Here is a 17,759-nt window from a genome sequence, read left to right as displayed (position 1 = left end):
TGTGTGTAAAATTCCTTCAGCTGCAGTATCTTATGCCTGAGGAGGTTTCCTGTACCTTATGTAGCTGAGTAACCTTGCAACGTCCTGAAGCTTTTGTGTGTGCGTAAAATTCCTTCAGCTGCAGTATCCTGTTCCTGAGGAGGTTTACAGTGTGCAAGCTGTCTCTTGAATTTCCGAAGGAAATGGTTTGTCACCTCAGCTATAACTATCAGTAACAATGCCTTGAGGTCCTAGTGGCCCTAGAGGTACAGAGTATTGCAGTATTATGTTATTACTCCAATGCCACCCAACAGACAAAGAAGTATAACATTATTTCAGCAATTGTCAAAAAATATCATCTGAACAAGAAACAGTTTTATAATGGGAGTGGCATTTGACCCACTGCAGCAATTCTGTCCCTGAAATATTCTGTAGCTGCAGACGCAGACCTGCTTTTTTATTTCTGATAATAGATTGTCTTTGGCACCCACTAATTGTAATACTATGTGGATCTAACAGTCTTAATCCAAAAAAAAAAAATTCTCAGTTGCACCATGAGGTATTATTTTTGTATTTATTTTTCCATTGCTCTTTGATTTAGGAAATAGCCATCCTTGTCTTGGAAATTCCATGTAATTCATTCAGTAGCAGGTACCTTGTGGTCCCAGGAGCCCATTTCACAGAAATACCCATTAGTTACAGTAACCACGATTCCAGAAATACCAGTTAGGCCCAATATCCCCATATTCCAGTATATATCCTGTAGTTCAGTGGCTTCTGTTCCAATAAGTACAAATGATCCCAGATCTCAGTAGGCTCATTTCCAGTTACCCTTGTGCCCCAGTACTATTTTCCAATAGGTTGTATGATGTCACATTAGCCCCAACCTAAGAAACTATTCTCTGGTACAATAATTGCCATTTCAGAAAGTAACATGGTCCTGGTTGCCCCTGCCCACTGGTATAAGCAGTCTCTATCCCAGAAAGTACCCCCCATCATGTAGCTCATATCCTAGTAAGCAACTTGTTGAACCAAAAGTCCTTATCCTAGAAATGCCTATTGGTCCCAGTAACCTCAGTTCTAGTGTCAGTGGTCTCAGTGGACCTTGTCCTAGAAATACACAGGGTCCAGTAGCCCCTATTCCAGCAAGTACTCTGTGGTCCCAGCAGCCCTAATCCCTGAAATACCAGTTTAACATAGAAGTCCATGTCCCTAAATAAAAAAAAGTAAAAGGAAAAAAAAAAACGTAACTCAGTTACCCCCATCCCCCAGAAACACCTTAAGGTCTGAGTAGCTTAAGTTCCAAAAACTACCTTGTAGTTCCAGTACCCTTGTTCTGAAGAAGCACTCTGTGACCCTGGTATCACTTTGTCCTTAAATTATTCTATGATTCTTGCTGCCACCGTCCATGAAAAAAATTGTATGACCTCAGACCAGCTGTACCCTATAGCCCTGGCAGCCCCTCAATCCAGAAATACTCTGTGGTCCTAGAAGTCCCTGTCCCAGAAACACTATGTGGTCCTAGCAGCCCCTGACTCTACAAATATCCTGTATCCTGACCTCCCTGTCTCCAGAAATACCCTGTGGTCCTGGAAGCCCTAGTCAAACAAATGTCCTGTAGCCCTGGTAGCCCTTGTCTTAGAAATACCCTGTGGTCCTCGTAGCCTTAGTCCTTCCTTGCGATCCTGGTAGTCCTAATACCTAGCGGTCCTGATAGCCTTAGTTTTAGAAATGCCCTGTGGTCCTAGCTTTATCTGAAGATTACCCTATGATCCCAGCAGGCTTTAATGAAAGAATATTATTTGGTCCTGATGATATTGCACTGAATAAAGCACTTATTGCAGCCTGTTCCCCAGACTACCCATAGTTTAAAAAGGCTCAGCTCCAGAAAATTTGGACCCCAGAAATATTCAATGGTTCTAACTGCTCCACTCTATAAAATAACTTAGGTATCCCTTGTTCCAGAAGAACCAAGTGGTCTCAGACCATGTCACCAAAATGCTCTGTTGTTCCAATAGTCCTTTCCCAAAAATAATGTGCAGTGTAGTTATTCTCCATCCCAAAACTGAATAAATACCCATTGGTCTCAGATATGTATGGCCTAGAAATACTCTTGTGCTTTTAACACATTAAAATACCTTGTCATGCGGATAGCTTCTGTTCCAAAAAATACTATGTAATGTTAGTAACTCCAAACCCAAGAAGTAGCTTATTCCAAAAATACTAATAGGCATGACAACCACTACTTTATTTATGCGTTTCATTTAATTGGCCAGGTAGACTGGTCACAACACCGTTTTCAGTCATGACATAGGATAAAGGCATATATTATAGGTGAACAAGAGTTTGTAAAACAAAATAGCAGTATTTGAGACATAAGCAAATAAACATTTATGATTATTTAGTTGCTTAGTTTATGAGTTGAGGGGGAAATAAATACAGCATGGACAACACTGTACAATTTGGTTACACTTTGAAAATATTAATTGAAGAGTATGTAATAATATTGAGTTACAGGAAAAGGTACATACATCGAATAGTCACATAGCAAACATTTATAATGATGTTTAGACCCCATATAAACTACTGTCTCTGAGAGACCTTCATCAGATCCCAATATCAAATATTGTTTGTCCCACTTCAATTTTTATTCAAGGGTGTATTTTCCATGTTCAAAATTTGTGTCTGAAACAGTGCCTTACTATATGCATTCCTCCATCTTCCCAAGAAACCATACTGGATCCTTCCATACTATTATTTTTTTCAGTTTGCTGTGATGTTTTGTAGAATCTTTTTTGTTACCATTCACAGATTCTACTCTGACTTGTATCTCCCTTCTGCTCACCAGCTTGGTCCTGTTTTTATTCCACCCTTCTAGAACTGAGGCCTTTCCTCATTCCCTGCCATCTTCTGATGGACTTTGAAGTGATTCTTTTATTTAAGGGAAGAATGCGGAGCACATGGGAGAAGACTTCTGTATGTGCCTGGGAAAAGTACAAGTGTTATTTTTTTGGGAAATTCCAACGGCAGTGCTACATTGGTTGACAGTGCCTTTTATCTTCTTATTTTGTATCAATTTCTGCATTTCCAGTATTATTAGAGTATAAAGCATAGCTGAAAAATACAAGTGTTATGAAGTGTATAAAAAAAAACATACAAATATTTAAAGGGCACATTATTCTTGAAATTTCCAGTTAGCAACGTGCAGCATGTGTTTTTCAGATGTTTTGTTTATTACTTGATTTTTCTATTTTTATTTGTTTATTTATTGAGAATAGCTCATATTTTATTTATTTATTTATTGGGAATAGCTCACTTCATTCTTAGCGGTGAAAAGTTACACCACTGAAAGCCAATGCATATCTAAAGCATGCTTAACTTTTTCTAAAAAAAAATCAAGCCTTAAAGTTGTTATACTGATATTATACTGCAAGATATTCCAAACATTTTTATTCTGTAAATTTTTTACAAACAATTTTCTTTATCTTGAAAACTGGATGAGCTAGATAGGTGGTATTAGTATCCCTCTTTTGTACAGCCTCACTTGAACTTTCTATGCATACAAAGCAATTACTTGCTTGATTCCTTTGTTTTAAGATGTTTACAGAACCAGGGAAGTAAAAAGGTGCCTTTAAGTATGTGGGTTAAAAATAAAATAAAAATGGGTTGTGAATATACTTTATAAACAGAAAATGAAGGTTAAAAATTTATTTTGGTTGGTAGTGTTCTTGAGGAAGAACTTGAAGGAAATCAAATTAGAAGAGCTTGTTTTTTTATCTTTTGAGTTCCTTTTTAAGACTTTAGGTCAAAAAACTTCAAATTTGTGATTTGCTGTCTGTTTACAGCATGTGTTTGTATGCTGTTTTCCCCAGAGCTATGAAAAGTATGTTATCTTTCATGTTGGACTTTCTCTATTTTTCCCAGCATAATTTAAGATTTCAGAAGGTACCGTGCTTTAGGTCACTTGGGTTTTGACAGTATTTATATAAATAAGCATACATTTAGTAACTTCACAATAATTGTTAAACATTTAGCTATTTTTGGCATTTCACATTGCACCTCATTAATATGTAATTGAGTCACTTATGAAACTGCATAATTGACAGTGTTTTATATCTTCACTGCAGTGTATGGTAATTAATCGTATTGTCATTTAGTTCACCTACACTCACCTTTCACATGACATTTTCTGTTAGTAGTAAAGCGTGCACCAAACACTGGCAACAGCAGCTGGTGTCAAATGCAATTACACTGAAGAGATGATGCAGATGCTAATATTCTAACTCAGTGGCACATATGGTAAAAAGTGCAGATTTATGAAAATCTGCAAGTTCCGTACCTTATGTCAGAAACATGTAGTTCATCCATGCAACCCCACTGTACAGAAATCAGCAAGTGATTTAGTTTTAACTGGCATAAATATGGAGGAGGAAGCTCCAGGTGTGCCTATAATGTTACAGATTAATCTGCATGTAGGACATATTGTCACAAATTAGCATATAGGTGTCCAGACCACGAATGTGATATTGAAGCTGGCAATAATGTTTCCTTCATGTAAGGGGAGTTGCCTTGTGACATAGTGGTTATTGCTTGTGTTTCATTGCTATAGGCTGGGTTCAGTCCTGATCTTTGCCTCTATGGCATTTGCACATCCTCCCTGAGTTTACAGGGGCATTTTCTGCAGGTATTCCATTCTCAAAAAGATGGTGGCTGAATTGACTAGCTTTAAGAGGATTAATAACAAAAAAATGAAAGCACCCCAAATCAAATCCAGTTTGAAAAAAAATATATCACTAGAAACAAAAAATTCTAATACTAAAACATAAACACAATGAAGCCCATAACACAATGAAAGTACAGAGATATTAAAGCAAAGGTATGTCACGTGTCAACTAATGTCTTTTTCAGGGGGACTACCTTCCCTTACACTCCTTATGTGAAGTTGGGCTTTGCCTGAGGCACCACCTCACTTATACATACTAGATGCATAGTTGCAGAGCTGCTAGATGCATAGTTGCAGAGCTGCAGGGAAGTCAGCAACTCCATGAATTGTGCTATCAGGTAAATAACAAAGCTCAGTTACAGCAAAACATGTCTGAGCTTCAGTGTATTGTACAATGTTTCACTGCTTTGATTCTGACTTTCACAGCATACTCAGATCTAAATAAATACACACATGCAGGTAATTGGCTAGTTTGAAAAAAAAACATGCATGTGTGTGGGTTTTGGCTGAAAATGGTCCACAATCATTTTTTTTCACTTATCCCATTAGCAAATAATAACAGACAACCAGTAAAATGTAACATGTTGTTGGCTACACTGTGATTACTGCCAGATGGTACAATTCTTTTTAGAGTTGATATGCTGCATTATGTTTTATAGAGTAAAAGTAAAAATGAGATTATTCTGTTTACTATGAAAATTTGCAAACATTTTCTTACTGCAGGATGAAACACATAATTAGTATTGTTAAAAAGAATGTTAAAATTAGGTGTGAGGATGAAACACATAATTAGTATTGTTAAAAAGAATGTTACAATTAGATGTGATTATAAGTGCAAGTAATCGCTTTATAGGGTATAATAACGTATTTGTAACTTTGTTCTTTCACCAGTGCTTCTAGTCAGATATAAAAATGTAGCCATGTTAACAATAAAAGCATTTTTATAATTTTACAAAAGATATTCCAGAGGACAAGCACCATTACCTTTTCAGCTTGGACCATGCTTCTTGTCACTTCAGCAGAGTTGTTGACTATATTGCTATTGCCTTTAATGACCTGCTTTCATTCTTACATGTGTAACTTTGATGAAGTTTGTACCTCTGTCCTTGTTCCTAAGCTGGTGCTGTGATAGGTGTTTCCACGTATCAGTTTAACACGTAAATATCTGTGCCCTGTGTTGAACAGCACTGGAGTTATGCACACAGTTCTTACCACTCTGGAGATGTCAGGTATCCATGTTATACACTACTGTGCAACTATTACTTGAGATTTTTTGAAAATATGGTCTTTAGACTGTGGTGGTGGTGGTGCTGCGGTAGCATTGTCGCCTCACAGTAAGACGTTGTCCTGTTCGATTCTCAGCTAAAGCGTCTTCTGTGTGGAGACATGCGTGAATGGGCGTACATTCGTTGAAGGGTGTGCGTCAGGGCCGGCAACTCGGCATGTAAAAATCTACTGCCACTCATTAGCGGACCAGAGTTCCGCTGTGGCGACCCCTAACCGGGAAAAGCCAAAAGACAAGACAACATTAAACTAGCAATGTTCCTTTTTCAATGAATATACAACAGGTAGTGTAGATAAAAAGTTCTAGCACATGCATCTCCTGGATGTGCTTTTGTCAGGTACTTTGCCAGTCTAAGCAGAGAAAGTAGGAGCTACGTATTGTGTTACAGAGTTATCAAAGCAGACACTAAAGGTAAATTTACAAAAGGGACAACTTAGAAACCAGAAATTTACAGGTTAAACTTCAAAATGCATAATGTCTGTAAACAAACTGTCAGCTTCACTTTGTGTAAAGAAATATTAAACTCTTTAACAAACACGTGGTTGATGATTTAGGTGCTCAGTGCCTCTTAACTGATTTGTATCGGTCATATTTTATTTTATTTTATCACATTGAAGTTTATTTTTGCATATGCACAATTATTATTTATTTATTTTGCTCATTTGTTAACATTGCCATTACTAGCAAGGTTATAACTGTCTGCTCTCGGACTTTTTGTTCACCAAGTTAATGCAAAGGAGAATTCATTATCACTGTTTTAAGTTTGTTTCTTTCTGACTCTACTTAAAGTTTGGCTGTCTCCTAATGAATGAAAATTGGAACCTGATGCCTTAATACTTGTTCTCCGAAACCCAAACCTTTCATAAAAAGGCTAGATTACACAGCATTTTAGAATAACAAACGAGATGGCAAGAAATAAAGACCCCCCCACACACACACACACACTGCTATTTTTCTTCCCCCAGGACTTCTGCATTTCAGGGTTTGTTTAAACTCAATAGTTAGTCTTAGATGCCTGGGCCTAATTCATACCTCTCAACTGTCCATATTTTCACAGAATGTCCAGATGTCTGCCTCATATTTTTGGTCTGTTTCTCATAAAATGTGTGTTTTTCTGGCAAATCATTGAAGATTAAAGTCCCTAAATGATAATAATGACAGCCATTTGAGTTTCAGACTTCATACCCTTCAGAAAGTACATAATAATACAAAGCCTGTTATTCTAGCTACTGTCCATGTTTATAAGAGTAGTATTTAAAATCTGTCCCTGTTTTTGAGCCTTTGTTCCCCCATTATTTTTGGCTTTCTTCGGATTTCTTGTTCTGAGAGGTTGAGAGGAATGGCCCAGTTCCATTCAAAAAGCAAAACTTTCTTGCTTTGCAGTCTTGAAATCTGGACTCCCATAAATGAACTTTGTCAGGTTGTGTAATTCCCCTTTTAAGCTGGTTCTCTGATCGATGATAAAATGAATATAGTTTATTTAAATAACACCAGCTTTTGTGCAACATAGTTAAGTAGATCCAATCAGAAAGATACACATTGGGTGAGGGGTTGAGGCAAGCCCCTATACCTCCAAAGCGGGGGGGGGTGTTCCTTGTACGTCTTAACTATTATAATGTACTCTTAGGTTATACAACCTCAGGATAAGTTATAAAATCTGTTTGTTCATTTGGCTTCATTTACACAAACATGAACCGTCCGGGAAAAAGGCTAGTATTCTCGTATTGATGCAGTTTGCATCTGGTATACAAAGCTTAATTAATTTTGAAGATGCACCGACTGAGACCTACAGGTATGTTTTTAATACACAACATACAATTACAATTTTGGGTGCTACACAGCACCAGAGAGGAGTGTTCAGGGGATTAAAACTCAGGTCTTCAACTCTATGGTACATCTGCCATCACCACAAACTATGTATGCACTTGCATCAAACTGGCTAACAATACTTGATACACATTACCACTAGACATGACATTTTCTTATATAAATGTGGTTTTACTTTTGTAAATTATGCATTCTTCATCAACAGCAAGTCCTGTGTCCTTTAAGAACAGAATATGGTGTAAGCCTAGTGACGATGATGCATTAATCTCATGGTAGTGGGAAGACTTCTACTTGTCCATACATACAAAAGTAGCATTGATCATTGAAATCGCCACACCCAGTGACTACAGTATCTTGCGTACAGAGAGACACAAAGTCATAAAATACCTGGATCTGCAGGCAGAAACGAGAGCCATGTAGAAGAAAGACACCCAGATAGTTCCGATAGTAGTAGGAGCAATGGGTCTTATAAAAAAGAATTTACAGTCTTACTTGGATATGTTACCAATTCATGTAACACCGTACGAATTGCAGAAGGAGTCATTACTGGGCACATTGCAGGTGCTGCGAAGAACACTTCTAGCTGACATCAAAGAGTGAAACAATACTAATTTCGTTAACTTTAATCGTACTTTGACTTAGGAATGGGGTCCACTCCCATCATGGTATTAGAAACCCAAAAGACTTGGAGAAATTAAAAATGGCACGCTAAATTATAAATCGAGTTACAAGGCATATGTCCTCTTCAGGGAAGTAGAAATCTCTCATTTCTATACCGTTCTCTTGTGTTTCTGTCCACTGCTTCCAACATTACTAATCTTTCCTGTACTGTTTACACCCTAAATACAGAATTAAAGGTGCAATGTGCATACTAAAATTATTATGTCTTCTTCTTCTTCTTTCGGCTTTTCTCGGTTAGGGGTCGCCACAGCGGATCACCTGTCCGCTCATGATTGGCAGTGGAGTTTTATGGTGCCGAGTTGCCAGCCCAGCACCCAAGCTTCCACAGAAGGCACACACACACGCACTGACACCTAGGGCCAATTTAGAGTGTCCAATCCACCTGGGATGTGGGAGGAAACCGGAGCACAAGGAGGAAACCCACGCGATCACAGGGAGGACATGCAGACTCTGCACAGAAGGCACCCCAGCCGAGGATCGAACCAGAGAATATGTAAAAACCCTTAATGGCTCACTTATACCATTATAATTTCATTTACATCTGTAAAGATAATATTATTTAAACTTAATCGGTTATAAAATAATGCTTCCTTTTCCTCTCAAATCATATGTGTTCATCAATTCTGCTAGCTAAACATGGTGCAAGTACAGAAAAAAATTCACAGACACACAAAGCAAGGTGTGTAAGACAATTACTTTGAAACTTCACAAAATGTTTAAAATATGTTTACTCTAGTACTAAAACTGCTTTACAGGTTAAGTCTATTTATAAACAAAAAAGTGGAAGTATTAAAACTGTGGTCCCAGTTCCAAAAGAGTTGCTCTCAGTGTAAGTGACCATTTACTCTGAGAGCAGGTCCTCTGGAATCTGGATCCCAGTGTAAGCCTGTTTATAGATAGGCCTTATACCAAAGCAAGTCACTTACACTGAGAGCATCAGGGCAGACTTACATTGAGAACAACTGTTTTGGAATCTGGCCCTGAATGTATCCTCTTGCAGCATATACCAAAAATAACGAATACTGAAAAATCCTGAAGGGCCAGTTTTTCCCAGGGCAAATAAACACTTGCCCACAACTTAACATAACTACACTGGACTATGTAAAACCTACCTAGGTGGGGGGCTATACCCACCACACCCCCATTGTGGGGGACTGTGCCCCCCACAGCCCCTCTAACTATATATATATATATATATATATATATATATATATATATATATATATATATATATATATATATATATTATATACCAACTATGGGATCCTTCTACAGTGGAGAAAAGGGCATACTTCCCCATGCTGGGCAAGTGTTTACTTGCCCTGGGAAAAAATGGGCCCTTCAGGATTTTTAGTATTTGTTATTTTCGTCTCAGGAAAATAACGTTCGGTGTTGTCAACAGTGAAACACAGTGAAAACTCTAGTTTGGCTAGGTTTTTCTTATACTTTTTTACTAATTGGTTTGTTTATGTGACCTTTTTACTCTTTGGTTTGGATGTAAGTTGGGAAGTTTTGCAGAGACCGTAGTAGTTTTGAGCAGCAGCTGGGTGTAAAGACTGTGCTTCCAAAGCATAACTAAACAGTCGACTTATGCTGAGTTGAGAGGTCATAAAAATCTGAAATATTCAATCTATCGGCAGTGGGGTTTGGTTTTATTTGGCTTGAATGTATCCACAAAGACTTAAAAAGAACAGAGTAGAAAGTTATGGACATTCAGAAGTCATATAGATGAAATACTTGGTGTTCTTACGGGTCATTTGCATATATCCCATGGGCCGTTATTACAGGAGGTTTAAGTTATCACACAGTGAGAACTCTAATTTGGCTAGGCTTTTCTTATAGTTTTTACATATATACACACACGCACGTGTGCGCACATAGACGCATATATAGATATATATATTTTTTATTTTAGTAAGCGATACCTGTGAAGTCTGGTATACAAGATGTATTCCTAACATGTAATGTACATGTTACTACATATATGTTACCTCATTTTTTCATTTATACATTCAAGGTCATAATATTTACTAACAACTTGAGTAACCATATGAGTAAATGATGTAATAAACCTCTGTATATCTTCTCAATGTTTACTTATTTCACCCACTGATTCACTCAGCCTTGTCACAACCAAATGTTGATATTAAATCTTTTTTTTTTTGTGCTTTTCTCATATCCTCTGCTTTCTAACCTGAGCAAAGTCTTTTAAGAAAAAAATGGGAGATTTAGGTAACTGTCTATTATGTCTGGATGAAAACTGTGTATGTAATGCAGTATTCCTATCTGAAAGTTCTTCTTGATAACTTGAGTACCAGTTGCACTAATCATGATATTCTTGTCAAAAACAGCTCAGGATATAATGTCTCTATTCACTTTCCTAATATAGTGTAGAAAACAGTTCAAGCCATCAGAGGTCTATTTTTTATATATTATTAGGCATCATCTAAAAACGCTGTGCATAAGTTCTGAGTTGTAAATAAGTGTGTTCACTTATTCCACATAGAGATCTGTTTTTTGAGAACGGTGGTCTCCTGCAAGAAACAGCCTGTTTTTTTTCCCCAAAATCTGCTTCATTGGTATTCTTCTGAGAAAATACAGAATCCTGGGTTGTATAGATCAGAAACATTTAACCAGGAGGGTAGTACTGCTCAACCACTGTCCTCACTAATTTAACTATGCAAAACAGTATACAGTAGGGAGGAAGATTTTGTCTCCTGTTACCATATAGTGCAGTCTAATCAGGAGGCAAAACAAGATATAGCTCAGCAACAAGGATTTGGAACTATGTGCCCCCCATCCCAGCTCACAAGCTTAATTGTGATCTGGCACATTCTGTACACCTAGAATTGCAAAAGTCCATTCTTTCACTTGTGTTTTTGTCCCTCTCCCTAGGGTAGAGCAACTTTGGAGTTAGCAAATATATAGATGGGGATGTGGGGGTAAAGTTCACACATAAAGATGCAGGTGGGGTTGCCCTGCCAGCAAAAAACAAAACACACACACCAACCCATCCACAAGCAGACACACACATATGTATTTTCTCAATTATCGCCATTTACAACAATGCCAGCTCTTACAATATGAAGCCTTCAGGCCGTTATATGTTTACACTTCATTAACACGTAGAAGCTACACGAACAGTGACATAAACTGCATCTAAATGAGTCACAGCCAATTTGTCACCATTAACATGTGCTTGTGCTTGCACACTGGATCCTAAAGATGTCTCTCCTGACTTGGGTCAGCATAGGGGAGTGGAATCATCTGGGAATATGGACTATACATTGGTCTTATTAAAAGGATTCAAATAATATCACTGTGTAACTATGGCATACACTTAACCTATGCGTGCTTGTTTGTTGACAACTATCTTTAAATATTTACTGTTTTTAATACAGGCCTTTACTCCACAATACGTAGCCCACCAATTCATTTTATATATAAATTTGGTCATCTAAATAGACAGCTGACAGGTGTGCGAGATTGCACAATTCTCGGTGTTGTGGAATATGCCCTTTCCTTGACATTGTGTAGCCTCAAAGTAATATATAATGATCAGGGGTGGGGGTGCAGGGGGATTGCACCCCTCTGCAAAAAGCAATGTCTTTATTTTTTTAACTTTTATTTTTGCATGTTCCAAGGTTCATGTGTACTAGTACTTCAATAGTGCTTGCAAAGTCGATGTTTTCTAGTCTGTGACTGTCGATATTTGGATGTTTCAAAAAAAGTCAGTACACACACACAAACATATATATATATATATATATATATATATATATATATATATATATATACACACACACACACACACACCCTATCATAAATTCACCCCGTCATGACTGGCCTATCATTCCCTGAAGTGGGAGGTAAGGTCTAAACGTTTGTACTAGCAGGCCATAAATGGCCACATGGGCCACTTGCCTTGTACTTTTCTATGATTCTATGACGTAATGGTTGCTATTCAACATCCAAATACTGAAGAGCTTTTTCAGTAAAGAAAACTCACAGAAGACCCAATGGCCTTCCTGTGGTATGTATACGACTAGTTTATCTTAGTAAATGAAATGAAGCCTGTACATGTACTTCATCCTTCAAATATTTTCCTCATTGGACCGAACAGCAGTATGTGAGTCATCTAAAAAACATAAAAAAAATAATAGATATACAAAAGTGGCTTACATGCTAGAGTGTAAAAATATGTTTTACCCTCATCAAGCTAGTTTTCAGCTATGCAGTTTAGTGTCTCATATTATCAGTATGTTCAGTCTGCTCTACGAATCAAGTACTTTCCTTTCAGATTCTTGCAGATGAAATTTCTAAATACTGCTTGATTTGTTGTGACTACCCCTTATGTCTTTCAAGACTGTATATTGGAAAAAGTTCAGTAACTTCGGGATACAATGGAACAAACTGTGAACTGTATTTTAACACTGAATTCTTACTGCTGACACTTTCTGTTCTTCATTGAAACAGAAATATAAATGCATTTTTCTATGAAATATTTTTGTATATAGATACTGCGAAAACTCAATAAAACATATAGGAATGATAGATATATGTATAATAAAACTTTTAGTTCCACATTATCAAAGCTAGTTATCAAAATGTCATCAGGTATTACACATACAGAAAAATGTGAATGTTACATCATTTGTATACCAAAGTGACATGTGACCACACCAGTCTGCCACAAAACCAAGTTCACTAGTGTGCAGTGCATAAAAAGTTCTTATGCAGACACTATGCCATAAAAAAGTAAATTAAAATGCACAAAGGCAGCATTACAGTGGCAACACAGATAGCATGGAATTGTGCAACACTCTTCCTACAATATATGCAGTGAAATCAATATGCATGTACTGCATTAGGCAGGCAATTTGTAAAAGTCACAGCATGTGTACTATGCAGATGTGAGTGGTGGGAAGCCCACACCAATGCTGAAAAAAAAAAAAGATTATAAACAACACCAGTGGACTGCAAAGCAGTCCTAATTGTAAGCATGTTTTCAGCAGCAGCAGCACAAGTGTGCCACAGGCATGCTGAAGATGCTGCTTTACACTGCTTTAACCAGATAGGAGGGGTTTGGCCACTACTGCATAGATGGCTGTATCCTCAACCTGCTGTGACATTTCTGCCAAAATATCCAAATGCAGTGCCCAGGGGGACAGCCAACAGCCCTGCAAACAAGGGTAAACATAGCAATACCAATCTTTGTATGAGATACGAAGGGATTGCCTTACTCCTCCACTGGCAAAAATGCAAGACTACTTCCTGAACTACATGATGCAGCAAGCGTGTACATGCATTATCATGTCTGCATTGTATACAAAAAAAAATAAAGTCATGCATAGATTGCACTGTGTGATGGGTCTTCCAAGCAACATATGTGCTATCAATTCAACATTAGTAGTCATTGATAATGCATGAGTACATTAACAGGTGTGGGTAGCCTTCTATACATATCGAGGTGTTGTGTAATGACACAAGTCATATTCACAGCATTTGTGCTAAGCAACCTGGAAGCAGCAATGATGATCATATATGACATTATCTCTGCACCAAACTTTGAAAGAGTACTGAAATATCACATGGGTGCCATGTGGTTGGTAGAGGATAACCCCTAAAGTTGTGGCTGCTGACATCTCTGCAAGGGCCAGCTGCTGCTGAGTAGGAGGCATACAAAATTTCATGTGTCCCCACCCACACAATTACAAGGAAGCTATTCACTCTTCTCAAGATATGGTTAGTGTATCTCCTGTTAAAGTGTGCCCCATCTTTGCCGCTTGCTACACAGAATGATGGGGCAAACTCTGACATCACAACAGCTGACTGAAGACTCAAGTGAATATCACATGAACACACTGATAGCACCAAGACAGTCTAATCCACCAGAGAAATAGATTGGTGCCTGGCTGATGGTCACCACTGTAATCCAGAATTTACTTGTGTAAGGTAGGTAGGATAAATAAGTGAGCATGCAGCTATAACTCCAGTGGTGTGAACATTGGCTCTAGATGACTGTCGAAGTGACACCCCAACCCCATGTGCAAAAATAGGAAAAAAAGGGTAGTGGATTGATGAATGGATAGATGTCATATGCAACCAACACAGCAAGCTTGAGATACGTATCAGTTCTGTACATGTAGATGTGCATTGAGGCAGAGTAACCATAGAGTTACTTCATATCCCAAGAAAACCATGTGCCAGGTGGGATACTCTGCATGTCCCAAGCCAAAATGCAAAGTAACTTCAGTAATCTGGATGGCAGACTCCATGATGACAACAGAAAAGACATGGGCCCATACAGTATATCCCCTACTAGAGTAACATCCCAGCAACAACTACAGGTTGCAGTGATATGTAGAAGGGAGATGCAGATTAACAGCAGATGAATCCTCTAAAACATCAGTGAAATTGAGGAGCAGATGACTAGGGTAATACTGTATGCTAACACCTATCATGTCTGAATATGGGAACCACACTGCGTGGTGTGGGATAACAGCTGCTCTACTGTAAGTGAGTCTGCTTGCTGCTGTACCAGCTCTTGAATGACATGTGACAATCCAGAAACCTACCTGTATACATGTGATGTCTTCTTATTTTTCCATCACAGCTTCGGGACAAAGCTAATAGTAATAGCATATTTCCCACTGCTCACACCACTCACACACCTTATAGGTTCATATATTATAAACCATCCTTTCCTGAATGTTCCTCAGGATTCATACATACTGTGTCAGAGCACTGCCTGTGGTAGGTTTCACTGCACCAGCAGTACTTGCCACACTGCCAGTTGTCTACTGTGTTAGACCATAACAGGCCCTGTACTGTCATGATGGTGATGCAGACAGGTTTATAGTTTCATAGTTTGGTACTAGGCTATCTGCCCTGGGGCATTTATAAGCCTAGCCATAGTGATGTGGCTTTCGCCACCCCATGTAATGGTACAAAAGTGTACAGTATAGATTTAGAGTACTGTGCCTCTGTCTAGTAGTGACACAGTGAAGACCCCCTTACATAATAGAATTAGTTTTCTGTGCCTCTGTCTAGTAGTGACACAGAGATGGTCAGAACATTGAAAACTACACTGCACAAGTAAATAAGATCCCTTTTATCTGCAACAACACCTAACTAACAAATACACGTTCTACTATGTTTCTGCATATACCAACGCCAAGATCGCACTACACTGGAAAAAAGTTAATTTCCTAACCTCAGTGTGATGTGTGTGTGTGCTTAGTGTGCCACCATGTGACAAGGTCTGTTTTATGTCTTTTGCCACTTGGACTGGATCCTGGTTGTACACAGCTCATATAAAAAGAGAATGGTTTTGGATCTTTGAAGAGAAAACCTTCAGCTGTTTGGGACTAAATGTTAGTTTTAACCCCATATCTGCTGAAAACATGAGCTCTTTTAAAAATAAAACAATTCAATATGTTTTTTAATATATTTTCATAATGCATTTAGTTTGTATTAGATTTGTGTATTTACTTGTTTCATTTTGGAATATAAATTGCATTATAGTTCACTTCTCAGACTTTGGGATAAGATGAACTGTAGTCCTAGTTTGGTTTCTGGGTTACTACAATGATATCTACATAAGTGAAACCTGTTGGATTTCCTTCCAGTTCTAATAAATAAACCATAAAAGAAAAAAATATATATGTGCTGTTGAATGTCATTTTACTGGTTTTAATATGACATGCACCTTCTTACTGGGAGTTGCAGTGTTATTTCTGGTAGATACATACTTGGCTATACTTACATATCTTAACAAAATAGTGTCACAGATAATTAAAGAACAACAAATACTGACAGCAAGTACAACAATATTTTCAATGTTTACCTCCAAAGAAACACTGCAAAAAATAATTATGGAAAAGGCCCCAAATATAGGGCATTTTAAATACTTGTACTGTCAGCTTAGAAGGTCTCAAAATCATTTCCAGTTTTAGGTGAAATGGAGAAAATGTCCTTCTCAAAGTCTGAACTGTTGAGGAGCAATCGCAGAATAATTTCACACAATTATGAAATTCACAAAATCACAAGCAGCATTTTTTTTTTTTTGCAAGGAGCAAGCGTCAATTACTCAATTGAAGAGCACGCAAACTTTTAACAAATGGTTTTGATTGGAGAAATGGCAATCAAATAAAATACAAAACAATGCCTTGTTCTTTCTCCAAGACACTGCATTCTAGGAGCACAACTAATAGAACAACATTTGAGACCACACACATTGCCACAGTAAGAAATGAGCAAAAACACAATTAAACAATGGATCAAGCAGACATAATCAGGCAAACTCAAAATGAGCAATCGGGTTTTGTGCATCTGAATGAAACCTGTTTAAGGCAGATCATCTCTGGTTCACTGTATTCTGCCGTACATGTAAGACGTGTTTGTCAATCTAAACTGCAGGGGCATATGCCCTCTTCAGGAACTCTGGCCTGCTTTTTCATAGTTATGGCAAGCTTTGTAAGCAAATTATAAGAAGCTTTTGTTTTATTATTTATTTATTTCTCTTATGGCAGGGGTAATGATGCTTTATATGTGTTTTATGATGGAGAAATATGTGTGTGTAAGTTGCTGATTTCAACTTTAATAACTGTTCCATGGGTCTCATAGTGTGATATTTCCAAGTAGATAGACAGACAGACACGTCTACACAAAAATGAGATGAATATGCAGTGTTCAATTACTGCCACCAGAGAAAGGGAATACCAGACATGAGCTTGACAAGTAAATATTAAAAAAGGCAAACATTCCGTCACCCTAGCCTAAATATGGCTATGGTTACAGCAAGCTGATGCTGCCACAATGTATTTCTTAATGGAGAATATGGCCAGGAATCAAGCCTGTTGCTACTTTAACTGAACTGTGACTGACATCTTTTGTTCCATGAAAACCTTCTTCAGCCAGAGGTGGGTGGATGACTTGATCTGAGTATGCAGAAGTCATGGTTATTCAACTTTAATGACTTTGGTTGGCTACATTCTTAAAAAAGAGCATCTCCATCTGAAAAGAAAAAAAATATTATTTTTCTCCTGTCAAGTAAGGTAAATCGTTGAATTAATAGCCAGTAGGGTACAAATCAAACATCTTGTGGTTACCAAATCTCTACTGATTTGCTATAAATCCCTTAGAAAGACAAGAAAACTGAATCAGTAAATAATTTGTGGGCATATATGATAGCAGTGCATGTTTGAGGTTATGTCTCGCTTTACATCCTCTAGCCTGACATTGCAAAAAACATGGCTTTGT

At 37.7% G+C, this 17,759-nt stretch overlaps 1 protein-coding gene across 1 annotated transcript in view; it reads right to left on the bottom strand.

The window, feature by feature from the left end:
* Positions 1–16,164: 16,164 nt before the first annotated feature.
* SGCA (sarcoglycan alpha) overlaps positions 16,165–17,759 on the bottom strand; it is a 358,162-nt gene continuing 356,567 nt past the window's right edge. Inside the window, exon 10 of the mRNA XM_044055148.1 lies at positions 16,165–17,513. The gene's annotated coding sequence lies outside the window, so the exon portion shown is untranslated. The remainder of the gene's footprint in view (positions 17,514–17,759) is intronic.

Source organism: Protopterus annectens, chromosome 13.part0 (assembly GCF_019279795.1).
Source record: "Protopterus annectens isolate FY-2018-M chromosome 13.part0, PAN1.0, whole genome shotgun sequence".
NCBI lineage: Eukaryota > Metazoa > Chordata > Ceratodontiformes > Protopteridae > Protopterus > Protopterus annectens.
This window is presented reverse-complemented; position numbering and strand designations above follow the sequence as displayed.